This window comes from Lycium ferocissimum, chromosome 12 (genome assembly GCF_029784015.1).
Source record: "Lycium ferocissimum isolate CSIRO_LF1 chromosome 12, AGI_CSIRO_Lferr_CH_V1, whole genome shotgun sequence".
NCBI classification, from domain to species: domain Eukaryota; kingdom Viridiplantae; phylum Streptophyta; class Magnoliopsida; order Solanales; family Solanaceae; genus Lycium; species Lycium ferocissimum.
The window spans coordinates 34,130,196-34,134,655 of record NC_081353.1 but is presented as its reverse complement, the minus strand read 5'-3'; the positions used below and the strand labels follow the sequence as shown (position 1 = coordinate 34,134,655).

The 4,460-nt window shown below is 31.2% G+C and overlaps 1 long non-coding RNA gene across 1 annotated transcript; it reads left to right on the top strand.

Moving 5' to 3' along the window:
- Window positions 1–2,866: 2,866 nt before the first annotated feature.
- On the top strand, window positions 2,867–3,543 carry LOC132039610 (uncharacterized). Its single transcript, XR_009410431.1, has 2 exons — window positions 2,867–3,195; window positions 3,306–3,543. It is a non-coding gene; the product is annotated as an uncharacterized LOC132039610 (long non-coding RNA).
- The last annotated feature ends 917 nt before the right edge of the window (window positions 3,544–4,460 follow it).

Below are 4,460 nucleotides of genomic sequence, written 5' to 3'. Positions count from 1 at the left end.
TGGCGGCAGCTTAGGTGGCATGGGAATGGGTATGGGTGGAAGTCTTGGTGGTGCAAGTGGTGGCACTGGACTTGGTGGTGGTTTGCTTGGTGGTGAAGGTGGCGGTGTAGGTGGTGGTGGACACTAAATATATGTTTGACCTTAGTTACAAGGTTGTTACGTTGCTTAATAATAAGTTAAAGTTTTTATTTGGAATTGGAGATGCATGGGGTGTGAAATTGTGTTTCTTTTGGATTGGCTCTAATTCTTTCTTGAATTTTGATTCATCAAAGATAAAAAGAGCTTCTTGCTTTGGTTCAATCTTTCACATGTTGTATCATCATTTTTATATGTCATTGTTTGATTTATTCTTTCCAAAAATGATTATTGTAATTGTATTCGGGGGTTAATGATTATAATGGAGTATGGATTCACAGTCGTTATAATTTCATGATGAAAGTGAGGGCCAAATTCCTATGAACAGCTAAGATTTTAAATTGACGGGTAAACTTTACTTTGTTATAATAACCATCAGGATTAGACCAAATTCTAGATAAATTGATGGCAAAACTTGTTTTTTTTTTAAAAAAAAAAACTCCGGATGAGTCACCAGGATTTGTGGTTAATCATGTTTTTTTTTTTTTTTTTAATTTTTTTTTCAATTACATAGGGGGTAGGGGAAGGGGAAATGGGAAAAGTGATTACAACGTGGGGATTCGAATCCTCAATACAAGGTGAAAGTTTAGGTAGCAAACCAACTAATCTACTAAATCCCTACGTGGTTAATTATGTTGGCTTGCTAGATTAACACCATATATATTAACAAATGGTCAGAACTGACGACAAAATTCTAACATGTTTTAGCAACACATTGACGTGTTTTAGCAACACATTTCTTACTTTAGAATTGGTCCAGATTAACTCCAAATTTAATATACAGTCTTCGAATACCAATCCTAACAATTTTCAATAGATAGATTCAACTTGAAAGCTTCAAAAACTTATTAGATCCATTTTGTCTTCAAAAAAAAAAAAAAAAAAAAAAAAAGAAAGAATCAAGCTCAACAAAATTCAATAAAAGTGTTCTTCAATTTTTTCAGGTAAATTAATACAAATTATTAAGGATAGACAATATAACCTCAATGAAAACAATACCTACTCAATTCGGATCATAAATAAATACTGAGTCATCAATTTTCTACATCACATTAATCGAGTAGAAGAAGATGGAGAATAAAGAAGGATGAGAATTGAGAAGGCGAAGCAGAAGAAAGAAGAGAAATTCCAGCGAAATACTATTTTTGCACCTTTTTTTAATAGGATAAAAAATTAAACACTGATTTTTAAGGAGGCTCTCCCGTGAATTTTTATGGAAACATCGTTCATTAGCCAATCTTTAGCTTTATCTTTGAAAAGTAATCAATATGATGAAATTTTAAATTTCATAAGTGAAATTCATAACAATGCCTTAAAGTTTCTAAAGTTTTACTTGTGAAATTTGAAATTTTATGATAATAACTATTTTTAGATTACAAGGATTGAAAAGTAGTTATTTGTGAATTTTAACGCTTCTAATTAGAGGTGTCAAAGGGTGGGGATAAAATGAGTGGAATTCATAAATTTGCGGATTAAGGGTCGTCTCAACAAGATTGGGGACCTAAAGCCAACTTTCAGAGAGAGACCCAATTTATTTATTTTTTAAAATGGAAAGATCGTTACATATATTTTTATTTAAAGTCTACTTTTCTTGTTTTTTCTAGATGCAAAGCCATTAATTATTGTTTTATAATCGTCAAGAACAATCCAAAGTTGTTAAAAAAAATCCCAAATCAATTTATTCTAAAAGAAATTCAATTGACAATATAGCTAATTAATCACGTGACTAGAAAAATTTATTCTCTTTATAAATATATATATAGCTATTTATTAATTCGAATTTCAAGAGTCAAACATCTTTATATTTATCGTGAATTCGAACATACATTAATCTTTAACTTCTTTGTTAAAACAATTTACATATTTAGAAATTACATAAATGTATTATAAGTCACGATAATTTTTTAAAAAATTATCCATAAAACTTAATAAAAAATGGTGGCCCAAAGCCATTGCCTTAGTGGCTTTGGCCTTGAGCCGGCCCTAAGCAAATTATTAACTAGCCCAAAAATTATCTAGACTAAGATGGGTTAGGTCAAGATGAGATAGATCAATTGGAGCTGCATCTTTTTAGATGAACTGAATTAATTAAGCGAGTTAAATTGGGCAGAGTTAATAAATAATAGGATCATTAATTTGTCCAAACTTAAATGGATTTAGCAAGTCATATTTTCATGAACTAATTTTACTACCCTATTTCTAATTTCTTTTAAAGCAACCTAGGTCCAAAACAATCGTCCACATATATTTTCACAATCTAAAGGACAAGACAAAAAAAGTAGATCACTAATATTCAAGAAGAAACACGTTCATCAAATCAAGATCTCTGATTAAAGATGATGAAATATTCATATTCCATCATAACCTGTAACCTTTAGTAGTCTATCGGACTGTTTTGTAACCCGGCCGATAACTATAGTGGTTTTATATTGGAAAATTCTTGGTTGTAGCTTCTTTTATTACCTATTTATTCATAATAACTGCCCTTTCATTTAATTATTATTAATAGCTAATTAACTTTTCTAAATTACAATTGGTAGCTATATCAAAAATACATACCCAAATACATTTATCTTTCTCTATTTCCACACACTACTCATTTCAGATTTTTCATTTTCTCAAAATCCTAAAATACTTTTTCTCTCCCCTTCTCTCATCTGCGCCGCCATAACCACCATCACCATGGCCTGCGCCACCGCCGCCCCACCATAACAATATTTCATTCAGATTATACCAGATTTACCCACAAAAAACCCTAAAAGAATGAAAACTTTAGGGTTTTCTTATAGAAGATGATGTGATGATGATTAATAAAACTAGGGTTTAGATGATTTTTGTGTGATAGTAGTTGTAGTTGTACGATTTTTTATGTAGATGATGATGATGACAATCAGATCTGTGGTGACAGCTTGGATTGCGGCGACGACTTTATTGCGGTCAATTTTACTGCGGCGGCGACTTGTATGGTGGCAGCGAAGGCGACGGTGGTGTCACTGTCGTGTTTCAGATATGACCGGAAAATGGCTCAGATCTAGCTGGCTCAGATCTGTGGATTTGAGTGTTTTTTGTATTTTTTGAGTGTATTTGTTAACAATGTATTTGGCTGAATATATGAACAATGTATTTAGCTCAAATATGGCCGGAAAATGACTTAAATCTGCGGATTTGAGTGTTTTTTTGTATTTTTTGAGTGTTTTTGCTAATAGCGTATTTGGCTGAATATATGAACAGTGTATTTGGCTGAATATATGAACATATGTATTTGGTTGAATATATGAACAGTGTTTTCAAATACACGGAAATTTAAATGTATTTGGCTTCATATGTAATTTGACTGTACACAATGTATTTGACATTTTGTTGAAATCCATTCAAATACATTGAATATATGAACAGTGTTTTCAAATACACAGATTTTTTAATGTATTTGGCTTCATATGTAGTTTGAATGTACACAATGTATTTGAACTTTTGTTGAAATGGCATCAAATACAACGAAAACCCATAAATGTAGCTACAGAATCAATATGTTTTTGAAAACAAACAAATATACCCGTTAAAATACATATGTTCATTAAATAGTAACTATGGTTGATAATATTGAAAAAGTAGCTACTAAAGGTAAGGACCTACTAAAGGGTAGCTATTCATGTAAGTTTACCTTTTATATAAATAAATTGTTGTCAAATAGTATAGTTCATGGAAAGCCACTAAGAAAAGTACCATACATATATGTATATATATATATATATATATATATATATATATATATATATATATATATATATATGTATATTACAATCGTGCTTTGCTTAATTCCTAATGATGATCATCCTTTCCAAATTCTAATCATTAACAATAGATTAATGAATCCTAATCCAATGTCGAACAAAAAATATTTGCCTAAGAACATGGAAGTAATCTGAGATTCTTGATCATTCAAATTGGTACGATATATTTATTTCACACCGCCTAAAACATGCTCAATATTAAAATGCTATTGTCAGTCGATTACTAAATAAAAAATAGACCAATTTAATACTATATATACTTGCCCAGATAAGTGTATTCTCATATATCTCAAGGGTTCTTGACTATTTTGCTCTTTTTTCCCTTCTCTTCCTCATAGATATTACAGTATATATTTTTGGTCCACGTTTAATTTAAAGTCAGAATATAATGGGTATCTCATCAGCTCGTATTATTGGATTAGTTCTCTTAATTGTTCTAGTAAGTGGCATCGTGGTTTCTGCTGACGTGTTAGGGCGGCGCATGCTCGGTGCAGGCGGGTCAGGTGGCGGTGGTAGCGGTTTATTTGGCGGAGG